Here is a 13,475-nt window from a genome sequence, read left to right as displayed (position 1 = left end):
CTTTGCTAGGTAAAGCCCCACCTTATCTCAGCTCACTGGTCACCATAGCAACACCCACCCGTAGCACGCGCTCCAGCAAGTATATTGCCCTGGTCATCCCCAAAGCCAACACTTCCTTTGGCTGCCATTCCTTCCATTTCACTGCTGCCAATGACTGGAACAAATTGCAAAAATCACTGAAGCTGGAGACATATCTCCCTCTCTAACTTTAAGCATAAGTTGTCAGAGCAGCTTACTGAACACTGTACCTGTACACAGCCAATCTGTAAATAGCACACCAGACTACCTCATCCCCATATCATTACTTACCCTCTTGCTCTTTTGCACCCCAGTATCTCTACTTGCACATCATCATATGCACATACCGTTGAAGTCGGAAGTTAATATACACTTGGAACTCGTTTTTCAACCACTCCACAGATTTCTTGTTAGCAAACTATAGTTTTGGCAAGTTGGTTTGGACATCTACTTTCTGCATGACACAAGTAATTTTTCCAACAATTGTTTACAGACATGTTATTTAACTTAGAATTCACTGTATCACAATTCCAGTGGGTCAGAAGTTTACATACACTAAGTTGACTGTGCCATTAAGAGCTTGGAAAATTCCAGAAAATTACGTCATGGCTTTAGAAGCTTCTGATAGGCTAATTGACATCATTTCAGTCATTTAGAGACGCACCTGTGGATGTATTTCAAGGCCTACCTTCAAACTCAGTGCCTCTTTGCTTGACATCATGGGAAAATCAAAAGAAATCAACCAAGACCTCAGAAAATAAAATTGTAGACCTCCACAAATCTGGTTCATCCTTGGAAGCATTGTCCAAACGCTTGGAAGGTACCACATTCATCTGTACAAACAATACTACGCAAGTATAAACACCATGGGGCCATGCAGCCATCATACCGCTCAGGAAGGAGACGCGTTCTGCCTCCTAGAGATGAACGTATTTTGGTCCGAAAAGTGCAAATCAATCCCAGAACAACAGCATAGGACCTTGTGAAGATGCTGGAGGAAACAGGCACATAAGTATCTATATCGACGTAACCTGAAAGGCCGCTCAGCAAGGAAGAAGCCACTGCTCCAAAAACGCCATAAAAAAGCCAGACTACGGTTTGCAACTGCACATGGGGACAAAGATCGTACTTTTTGGAGAAATGTCCTCTGGTCTGATGAAACAAAAATAGAACTGTTTGGCCATAATGACCATCGTTATTTTGGGGGGGAAAAGGGGGATGCTTGCAAGCCGAAGAACACCATCCCAACCGCGAATCACGGGGGTGGCAGCATCATGTTGTGGGGGTGCTTTGCTGCAGGAGGGACTGGTGCACTTCACAAAATAGATGGCTTCATGAGGAAGGGAAATGTGGATATATTGAAGCAACATCTCAAGACATGTCAGGAAGTTAAAGCTTGTTCGCAAATGGGTCTTCCAGATGGACAATGACCCTAAGCATACTTCCAAAGTTGTGGTAAAATGGCTTAAGGACAACAAAGTCAAGGTATTGGAGTGTCCATCACAAGGCCCTGACCTCAATCCTATAGAACATTTGTGGCCAGAACTGAAAAAGCGTGTGCGAACAAGGAGGCCTACAAACCTGACTCAGTTACACCAGCTCTGTCAGGAGAAATGGACCAAAATTCATCCAACTGTGGGACGCTTGTGGAAGGCTACCCGAAATGTTTGACCCAGTTAAACAATTTAAAGACACTGCTACCAAATACTAACTGAGTGTATGTAAACTGACCCACTGGGAATGTGATGAAAAAAATGAAAGCTGAAAGAAATCACTCTACTATTATTCTGACATTTCACATTCTTAAAATAAAGTGGTGATCCTAACTGACCTAAGACAGGGAATTTTTACTAGGATTAAATGTCAGGAATTGTGAAAAACTGAGTTTAAATGTATATGTAAACTTCCGACTACTATTTATTTCCTAACTCCCTACATTTCCACTCACTGTACATAGATTATTGCTATTTTTATTTTTTGTGTTATTGACTGTACATTTGTTTATGTGTAACTTAGTGTTGTTTTTGTCGCACCGCTATGCTTTATCTTGGCCAGGTCGCAGTTGTAAATGACAACTTGTTCTCAACTGGCCTCCCTGGTTAAATAAAGGTGAAATAAAAGAAATCTAAGCTCCCCGCTCACTCTTTTCAAACTTCCTGGTAGTTATACTTTCTCTCTCATGGCTATAATAATTTAATCATAATACTCAACATCATTGTTTTAATAATCAATTTAACACTTGTATAGAAATATGAAAAAAGAACAAAGAGAACAGAAAAGTAAACAAAAAAACGGCACAGGGATGCATCACTGCACACTGAGCTACTTACTGTTAGGCTATGTACAGCTTAGTGCACTGCACACCAGTACATTACATTTCAGGGGGGCATTGAGATGATCATGTTAAATTAAATAGAGAATTATGCTGCTCTCTAGCCCCCCTGTGTCCCCAGCGAGGAAATGCTGAGGTTTATCCCATAGATAGGGAAGTTGGGTCAGGTCTGCACAAGAATGTAATTAGGTCCACCCACTCTTACCCTAAACATGCTGCTAGGAGGAAGCTGAAGCTGAGAAAACAGCTGGTCCGCCATTCTTAAATGCTCATAAAGGCCAAAACAGTTAGATTCAAACGCATTCAATAGGCAATCAAGCTGCTAATGACTTTCTGAAAGTGTATGAGAGCGAGTCGTTGCGATTGAACTGATGGCGATTCAGGTAAGAACATTTTCAATGCTTTCATGGGTCTTCCCGAGCAGAAGACCTATTTTACTACTGGAGGAATACAGAGGCACTTCCGAGGTAACATGTCATTAAAACAACCTGCTACTCATGTTTTAACACACATCTTGACTACAGCCTAAATGTACATTTCAAAATGTCCCGGTCCCTCTACTACACGCCAATGACTGAGGCAAATGGGAGACTATGGGAGGTGATTTACAGTGGCTTGCGAAAGTATTCACCCCCTTGGCATTTTTCCTATTTTGTTGCCTTACAACCTGGAATTAAAATGGATTTGAGGGGTTTGTATCATTTGATTTACACAACATGCCTACCACTTTGAAGATGCAAAATATTTTTAGTGTGAAACAAACAAGAAGTAATAATAAGAAAAAAAAACCTATTCACCCCCCAAAGTCAATACTTTGTAGAGCCACCTTTTGCAGCAATTACAGCTGCAAGTTTCTTGGGGTAAGTCTCTATAAGCTTGGCACATCTAGCAACTGGGATTTTTGCCCATTCTTCAAGGATTCTCAATTGGATTGAGGTCTGAGCTTTGACTAGGCCATTCCAAGACATTGAAATGTTTCCCCTTAAACCATTCAAGTGTTGCTTTAGCAATATGCTTAGGGTCATTGTCCTGCTGGAAGGTGAACCTCCATCCCAGTCTCAAATCTCTGGAAGACTGAAACAGGTTTCCATCAAGAATTTCCCTGTATTTAGCGCCATCCATCATTCCTTCAATTCTGACCAGTTTCACAGTCCCTGCCGATGAAAAACATCCCCACAGCATGATGCTGCCACCACCATGCTTCACTGTGGGGATGGTAGTCTCGGGGTGACGGGAGGTGTTGGGTTTGCGCCAGACATAGCGTTTTCCTTGATGGCCAAATTGCCCAATTTTAGTCTCATCTGATCAGAGTACCTTCTTCCATATGTTTGGGGAGTCTCCCACATGCCTTTTGGCAAACACCAAACATGTTTGCTTATTTTGTTCTGGCCACTTCCGTAAAGCCCAGCTCTTTGGAGTGTACGGCTTAAAGTGGTCGTATGGACAGATCCTCCAATCTCCGCTGTGGAGCTTTGCAGCTTCTTCAGGGTTCTCTTTGGTGTCTTCGTTTCCTCTCTGATTAATGCCCTCCTTGCCTGGTCTGTGAGTTTTGGTGGGCGGCCCTCTCTTGGCAGGTTTGTTGTGGTGCCATATTCTTTCAATTTTTTAATAATGGATTTAATGGTGCTCTGTGGCATGTTCAAAGTTTCTGATATTTTTTTTATAACCCAACCCTGATCTGTACTTCTCCACAACTTTGTCCCTGACCTGGTTGGCGAGCGCCTTGGTCTTCATGGTGTCGCCCCTTGCTTAGTGGTGCTGCAGACTCTGGGGCCTTTCAGAACAGGGATATATATACTGAGATCATGTGACAGATATGACACTTAGATTGCACACAGGTGGACTTTATTTGACTAATGATGTGACTTCTGAAGGTAATTGGTTGCACCAGATCTTATAAAGGGGCTTCATAGCAAAGGGGGTGAATACATATGCACGCACCACATTTACGTTTTTTATTTCTTTTAAATTTTTTGAAACGTGTTATTTTTTTCATTTCACTTCACCAATTAAGACTATATTGTGTATGTCCATTACATGAAATCTAAATAAAAATCCATTTAAATTACTGGTTGTAATGCAAGAAAATAGGAAAAACACCAAGAGGGTGAATACTTTTGCAAGGCACTGTAGGCATAGGCTAGCACATTATAATATTACACAATTACCTATTTGGAACTAACAGAAACTAGAAATTAAATAAAATGCTCTCAAAGCACTGCTACACAGTTCACATTATTTCCAAAACCCTAAGTCTAAATTTCAACCACAATTCATTAATTGCAAGGAAAGAGAGAAAACTGACATGTTAAACAAATTCCAGCCAGTGTGTATCAGATGGAGCTAATTGAGGCCCTACAGGCCTCGAGTGGAGAGATCCTCCCCCCGCCGTGCTCTGACTGCAGCCCAAAGCCCTCTCGGCAACCCAGATATTAAACCACTGCCGCATCATTACTTCAACCTATTGACCCCGGCTGCTGTGTGATCCCTGCAGCATCTGCATCTCAGACACAGTGTATATTATTAATAACAGGAGCTGTTAAGGTAAGCACATATTGATCCTGGCTGTGAATAAGATTGAGACGGGGTCAAGGACCATTCAATCTTGCCTTCCCTTGGGATGACTTCACATGGCTCCTCCTCACTGCCCAATTGGGTTTCTCTGATTGACCATGTTTGAAAAATGTGTTTCATCAGGTCAGGGAACAAAGTCACAGGGCTGACAGGAGGATGTCTGAAAAAGGACTCTGGTTTTTCCCTACACAGACCACTGTCAATCCACTTCCTTAGTGAGCTGTCAGTGAAATCAAGATGTGCAGCTACTCACTTCACCACCCTTAAAAGGTAACTGTCCAGTGAAAATCTAATTTTAAAAAGCTCATCTTCTGTTTGCTCATACCCAAATAATGTTGGCTTGTCCTTTATTTGTAGTAGTGGCCAAAGTGTACATTTGAGAAAAAAAACACTCAGTAAAACCTCATTTCAAACTTGTTTTTGAAAAGAACTGTTAAAATAAAAAATTACAATTATAAAGACATTTGCTTGGATAATGACATCCTATTTGGCCCGAGACAGGCCTGAATGTAAATTCTCCGGTGGGGAGAAGGATCCTTCGAGGCTCGGGGAGACATGGGCCTTTTATCAATCAGATTTGCTCACCTCCTGCACTCACTCTCCTCCGCCCTCTCTCGCCACCTGAAAAAGGTCAGTTAATCGAGGAGAGTCGGCGAGGAGAGAACGTTGGATGGAAATGTGCTTGTTGGAAATGACACAGTCCTTCTCCACTAACGCATCATTAGGCAAATGACGTTTACAGGGGTGGATTAAAGAAATTGTAAAGTACTCAAAACAAATTAAGTTAATTGTACAATACATTATATAGACATTATATATATACACTGAACAAAAATAAAAGCAACCTGCAACAATTACAGGTCATGTAAGGAAATCAGTCAACTGAAAAATAATTGTTGCAAGACTATGGGATTCACATGACTGGGCAAGGGCACAACCATGGGTAGGCCTGGGAGGGCATAGGCCCACCTACTGGGGAGCCAGGCCCAGACAATTTTTCCCCAGAAAAGGGCTTTCTTACTGACAGAAATAATCCTCAGTTTCATCAGCTGTCCGGGTGGCTGGTCTCAGACGGTCCCGCAGATGAAAAAGACGGTTGTGGAGGTCCGGGGCTGGCATGGTTATACGTGGTCTGCTGTTGTGAGACCAGTTGGACATACTGCCAAATTCTCTATATTGATGTTGGAGGCGGCTTATGGTAGAGAAATGAACATTAAATTACCTGGCAACAGCTCTGGTGGACATTCCTTCAGTCAGCATGCCAATGCACGCTCCCTCAACTTGAGACATCTGCGGCATTGTGTTGTGTGGCAAAACTGCACGTTTTAGAGGGTCCATTTATTGTCCCCAGCACAAGGTGCACCTGTGTAATGACCATGCTGTTTAATCAGCTTCTTGCTATGCCACAGCTGTCAGGTGGATGGATTATCTTGGCAAAGGAGAAATGCTCACAAACAGGGATGTAATATGCTTTTTGTGCATATGAAAAACTTCTGGGGTCTTAATTTCAGCTCATGAAACATGGGACCATCACTTTACATGTTGTGTTTATATTTTAGTTTAGTAGAGATTAAACAATTAGTAGCATATTGTTTTTACTCGTATGTTTTCTCCTCCAACAAAACAAAACCTGATTCAAAGGGGGTGTGGCAGATATCGAAAAATTTTTGCGGTAGGATACACATGAGTATCCTCGATGAAAGGTGGCTATCGAGGAGAAAGGTGGCTATCGAGGAGGGGATAACACTTCTGTTTGCCTACCAATAAATTAACACACGCGTTGGCCACTTATCAGTTTCCGGATCACAGAGGAGAGAGGATGGACTTTTGCTCATATTTGAAAACCCCATGGGCTCAGTAGTGCACACTCAACTGCACACAAGCTAGCAAGTCAAGCAATCCACAGCTGGTTTTAGCAAAAAGGACAAAGCCTATGCAACAACTACAGGTAACTGCCAAAATAAAGAAAACACCGACATGGTGTCTTAATCGGGCGTTGGGCCACCACAAGCCTCCAGAACAGCTTCAATGCATCTTGGCATAGTTTCTACCAGTGTCTGAAACTCTTTTTGAAGGATGCATCACCATTCTTCCATAAGAAATTCAATCATTTGATGTTTTGTTGATGGTGGAGGAAAACGGTGTTTCAGACGCTGCTCCAGAATCTACCATAAGTGTTCAATTGGGTTTGAGATCTGGTGACAGACACACACACACCCTTTAAACCACCAATGCTCCTTTGCAACCCCTCGTTCAAAGTCACTGAAATCTCTTCTTCTAGCCATGGTAGCCAAAATAATGGGCAACTGGGCATTTTTATACATGACATTTAGCATGTTGGGATATTAATTGCTTAATTAACTCAGGAAACACCTGCGTGGAAGCACCTGCTTTCAATATACTTTGTATCCCTCATTTACTGAAGTGTTTCCTTTATTTTGGCAGTTACCTGTATCTCGCCAGTCACTTCTATTAGCTAGCATTCTAACGTCACCTATGGCGGCTAACTTAGCTAGGAATATAGTGACAAAGCAAAGAATAGAAATGACTCACGCTTGTGAAATAATCAGTCTGCATGTATTGCTGTTGTAGTAAAGTGCCCTAGTAGTTCCATTGTGCTTCCTGAATCCATCCATGCTAGTTCACTTGGTGCAGCTGAGCTCGGCAGTCTGCCACAGTGCCCCCCTATGTGGGAGCTAATTTGAATATCCAAGTGTTGGCCAAGCTGTCAAATCAGGTTCTTTAACCAGTATACGCCAAAACTAGTGATGCACCGATATGACATTTTCAGCCAATACCTGATATTTTCCTTGCCCAAAAAATTGATACCAATAACCGATATAAAAAAAATGTGCAGCCTTTTAAGCATTCATGTACTGTTAAATAGTTAACACACACACACACGAACGCAGCGGTCTAAGGCACTGCATCTCAGTGCAAGAAGTGTCACTACAGCCCCTGGTTCGAATCCAGGGGATATCACATCCGGCCATGATTGGGAGTCCCATAGGGCGGCGCACAATTGGCCCAGTGTCGTCCGGGTTTGGCCGTCATTGTAAATAAGAATTTGTTACAATTCTTGGCTTGCACGCTGTTCAAACAGTTGGACACGGACTGAAGGGTGTGTTCATAACAATTCAACTGTTCTGCCTTGTTAGCTAGCAAATTTGTCTAAACTTAAAATATAAAGATTCCAATAAAGATTAGCTGGCTAATCACTAGCATGTGGTGCTTGATAGATTGTTTATGGACCCGTGTTACATTTCTATGACTGCTACAAGAAGTGAATGTGCATTATGCATGGCTCTGGTTAAATTTGTAACAAAAAGGGCATTTTCAGACTTGAAAAAGACAGATCAGTGATTACAAAAAAAGCTGATAAATATATATTTGACCTTTATTTAAATAGGCAAGTCAGTTAAGAACAAATTCTTATTTTCAATGACGGCTTAAGAACAGTGGGTTAACTGCCTTGTTCAGGGGTAGAACAACAGATTTGTTTACCTTGTCAGCTGGGGGATTCGATCTTGCAACCGCTCGGTTACTAGTCCAACACTAACAACTAGGCTACCTGCTGCTAAATAATAATACATTATTAGTGGTCTTATGGTTGTGAAAGGCTTATATTTAGCCTAGCTATAATTTCACAACCCCTGAATTCGTTAGATTATTGCTGACTGTTTGAAATGCAGTATATTTGTCCTTTAACTGAACAACAAATGAAAGGCCTATTTAGAGAAAACATTTGTATATATTTTTTCATATATATTTTGAATCACCCATAAGTTTGAGAAAATCATATCACCAAGGCCTAGGGCAAGTACCACCAGGGGTCCTAGTAACCCTGGTTGGGAACCTCTGATCTAGAACAGAGTTATTGAAATATACTTTTCCAACACACACACACAGTGCGGATATCCTTCATTACACTGCCCGATTCTGAATTCCAAAGTCATACACAGGATGTTTGCTCAGAATAGATAGTACTGAACCTTTGACTCAACAACCACCTAGACCCTCTGAAAATGACCTAGTAAGGACAGTCAATTCAGGAAGCAAACTGAAATTCCAATACCAGTTCCAATTTTCCTAATTTAAAAGCAACTGACCCCAACACCGGTGACTAGTTCTAAATGTTTCAAGAGATAATACATTTCTGTACATGAAGCCCAAATCTCAAAACGTTGTTAAGAGCAGCCTCAAGCAGACAAAACCATTAGCATTTCCTCCTGTGTTGCTGCGATAGCGAATAGGAATTCAACACCTGCCAACATCATTCTCCCATTTTCCTAGGAAGGAAAAGGGTTTGAGGCAGTGTCCTGAGATCTGTAGAAAATCCTATGTCCCAGTAGGTGAAAAATAAGAGGAATGTATTGATGCTCAACTTAACCACTAGTAAGCGTTTCACTGTTAGGCTACACCTTACGAAGCGTGCGATAAATACATTTGATTTGAGATTGCCATACAACTGCCACCCTTCAGCTCCAAAATGTCAATGCAACCCTGCATCAATCTCATGGCCCATTTTCCAAGCCGAAGGGCATAAAATGTTATTAATGTACCTCAACTCCATCATAACCACCACAAATATTGAAGTCAGCAGAGAACCTCGCAGAGTTGAATGAGGCAATTAAATACCAGCTCCACATCCTTTCTTGTGGTTTATGCCTAGGTGTCAATTGCCGAATGACAAACAAAGTGTAGCCCAAATATAACATCTCAGCAAGGACCATAAACATCAGGTGCACTTGACGTGTTGGACTAAAACTCAGGCAAAGGAAGAATTGTCCGCTCTCATACTTAATTAGGCAGCATATATACTGAATTTCAATGATTCTACTAAGTCACAGCTCATAAGGAAATCAGTCAATTGAAATTAATTCAGCCCTAATCTATGGATTTCACATGACTGGGCAGGGGCGCAACTGGGGAGCCCAGACAACTAGAATAAGTTTTTCACCAAAAAAAGAGCTTTATTACAAACAGAAATAATCCTAGGTTTCATCAGCTGGAGTCCGGGTGGCTGGTTTCAGACGATCCCGCAGGAAACCGGGTGTGGAGGTCCTGGGCTGGTGTGGTTACACGTGGCCTGCGGTTGTGAGGCTGGTTGGACGTACTGCCAAATTCTCTTAAACAACATTGGAGGTGGCTTATGGTAGAGAAATTTACATTACATTCTCTGACAACAGCTCCAGTGGACATTCTTGCAGTCAGTATGCCAATTGCACGCTCCCTTAAAACATCTGTGGCATTGTGTTGTGTGACAAAACTGCACATTTGAGAGTGGCCTTTTATTGTCCTCAGCACAAGGTGCACCTTTATAATGATCATGCTGTTTAATCAGCTTCTTGATATACCACACGTCAGGTGGATGGATTATCTTGGTAAAGGACAAATGCTCACTAACAGGGATGTAAATAAATTTAGCCACAAAATTAGAGAAATAAGCTTTTCATGCATATGAAAAACTTCTGGGATCTTTTATTTCAGCTCATAAAACATTGGACCAACACTTTACATGTTTCGTTTATATTTTTGTTCAGTATAGAATAGGAACCTACAATCTAAATGCTTGCTGATGAGCATTAAAGGCAAGGACATATCCAATCAACCTTACCTTCCAGCAAAGCAAAGCAATATTCTATAATTCTATGGGTCAAACGTGCAAAATAAACAACATTTTTCTTTTGCATAGTCCATTTTAAAAACTTGTGCTGTTGGAGATAGGGTTTGTCCAGTGCCACATTAAAAAGGGAAAGTTGGTCCTGTTCCACTTTAAAATACAAAGTTAATACCCTTCATGCAGAAAGAATCATTGTGAGAGCCACCCCCAGGCCTTACTCTTAATTATAAAGTGGTTATCTCAGACATCAGTAATATGCTCAGAGGACAGAAGTCGTCTTGAGCCCACAGCTCAACACTAATTGGGCTTTCCACTCAAAAATTGAATGAAACAAGTTGTTGAAGCGGGATCATGAAACAAGGACTCAGCTTATTGTACCCAGTCTTTCAAAATACAGCTTTTAAAAAAGTGTTCATTAGAGGTGCAAAATGAAGCTGAGCATGATGCTGAACGTAGACTACTTTTTACATGCATTGTATACAGTGAGGGAAAAAAGTATTTGATCCCCTGCTGATTTTGTATGTTTGCCCACTGACAAAGAAATGATCAGTCTATAATTTTAATGGTAGGTTTATTTGGCCTTCCCTCTGGCTCAGTTGGTAGAGCATGGTGTTTGCAACGCCAGCATGGTGTGTGCAACGCCAGGGTTGTGGGTTCGATTCCCACGGGGGGCCAGTACAAAAAAATGCATGAAATGAAATGTATGAAATGTATGCATTCACTACTGTAAGTCGCTCTGGATAAGAGCATCTGCTAAATGACTAAAATGTAATGTAAAATGATTTGAACAGTGAGAGACAGAATAACAACAACAAAAATCCAGAAAAACGCATGTCAAAAACGTTATAAAATTATTTGCATTTTAATGAGGGAAATAAGTATTTGACCCCTCTGCAAAACGTGACTTAGTATTTGGTGGCAAAACCCTTGTTGGCAATCACAGAGGTCAGACGTTTCTTGTAGTTGGCCACCAGGTTTGCACACATCTCAGGAGGGATTTTGTCCCACTCCTCTTTGCAGATCTTCTTCAAGTCATTAAAGTTTCGAGGCTGACGTTTGGCAACTCAAACCTTCAGCTCCCTCCACAGATTTTCTATGGGATTAAGGTCTGGAGACTGGCTAGGCCACTCCAGGACCTTAATGTGCTTCTTCTTGAGCCACTCCTTTGTTGCTTTGGCCGTGTGTTTTGGGACATTGTCATGCTGGAATACCCATCCACGACCCATTTTCAATGCCCTGGCTGAGGGAAGGAGGTTCTCACCCAAGATTTGACGGTACATGGCCCTGTCCATCGTCCCTTTGACGCGGTGAAGTTGTCCTGTCCCCTTAGCAGAAAAACACCCCCAAAGCATAATGTTTCCACCTCCATGTTTGACGGTGGGGATGGTATTCTTGGGGACATAGGCAGCATTCCTCCTCCTCCAAACAGGGCAAGTTGAGTTGATGCCAAAGAACTCCATTTTGGTCTCATCTGACCACAACACTTTCACCCAGTTGTCCTCTGAATCATTCAGATGTTCATTGGCAAACTTCAGACGGGCATGTATATGTGCTTTCTTGAGCAGGGGGACCTTGCGGGCGCTGCAGGATTTCAGTCCTTCACGGTGTAGTGTGTTACCAATTGTTTTCTTGGTGACTATGGTCCCAGCTGCCTTGAGATCATTGACAAGATCCTCCCGTGTAGTTCTGGACTGATTCCTCACCGTTCTCATGATCATTGCAACTCCACGAGGTGAGATCTTGCATGGAGCCCCAGGCCGAGGGAGATTGTCAGTTCTTTTGTGTTTCTTCCATTTGCGAATAATCGCACCAACTGTTGTCACCGTCTCACCAAGCTGCTTGGCGATGGTCTTGTAGCCCATTCCAGCCTTTTGTAGGTCTACAATCTTGTCCCTGACATCCTTGGAGAGCTCTTTGGTCTTGACCATGGTGGAGAGTTTGGAATCTGATTGATTGATTGCTTCTGTGGACAGGTGTCTTTTATACAGGTAACAAACAGATTAGGAGCACTCCCTTTAAGAGTGTGCTCCTAATCTCAGCTCGTTAGCTGTATAAAAGACACCTGGGAGCCAGAATTCTTTCTGATTGAGAGGGGGTCAAATACTTATTTCCCTCATTAAAATGCAAATCAATGTATAACATTTTTGACATGCGTTTTTCTGGATTTTTTTAAATTCTGTCTCTCACTGTTCAAATAAAACTACCATTACAATTATAGACTGATCATTTCTTTGTCAGTGGGCAAATGTACAAAATCAGCAGGGGATCAAATACTTTTTTCCCTCGCTGTAAGTGCACTTTGGTAAAAGAATTACATACATTCACTAGCATTACTCATCAGGATCGATAGATTCAAAACAATAGTTTCAAGCCTATCACGTTAACACTGTTCATCAGAGAAAACATAACTGAACACCAGGGTTGCTGTGGCTCTTTCTCCCATGGTGTTCACATCTCAACCAATCAATTGCAGCAACTTCAAATCTACTAACCTTCATTCAATAACCAAAAAGATCATGTGGTTCCTTGAGCAATTAATTATTTAAGAGTAGCCGGCCCCTGTCCTGGCAAAACCTCTACCACCACACGGTTAAGAGTCAAAATGTCTGGAATACTCTGCAATTATTAGGCCCGTTGAGTGTTAACATACAGTGCCTTCAGAAAGTATTTATATCCCTTGACTTTTTCCACGTGTTACAGCCAGAATGTAAAATTGATTAAATTGAGATGTGTCACTGGCCTATACACAATACCCTATAATGTCAAAGTGGAATTGTGTTTTTAGAAATTTTTCAAAATGAAAAGCTGAAATGTCTTGAGTGAATAAGTATTCAACCCCTTTGTTATGGCAAGCCTAAATATCTTCAGGAGTAAACATTTGCTTAACAAATAATGAGTTGCATGGTTTTACTCTGTGCAATAATAGGG

The 13,475-nt window shown here is 41.6% G+C and overlaps 1 protein-coding gene across 4 annotated transcripts in view; it reads right to left on the bottom strand.

Annotated features, from left to right (window-relative positions):
* Window positions 1-13,475, bottom strand: part of LOC106606834 (bifunctional heparan sulfate N-deacetylase/N-sulfotransferase 2) — a 200,490-nt gene that overhangs the window by 185,876 nt on the left and 1,139 nt on the right. The gene's annotated exons all lie outside the window — the stretch shown is intronic.

This window comes from Salmo salar, chromosome ssa01, assembly GCF_905237065.1.
Source record: "Salmo salar chromosome ssa01, Ssal_v3.1, whole genome shotgun sequence".
NCBI classification, from domain to species: domain Eukaryota; kingdom Metazoa; phylum Chordata; class Actinopteri; order Salmoniformes; family Salmonidae; genus Salmo; species Salmo salar.
The sequence above is the reverse complement of the archived record's forward strand: the minus strand, read 5'-3'. Positions and strand labels throughout refer to the sequence as shown.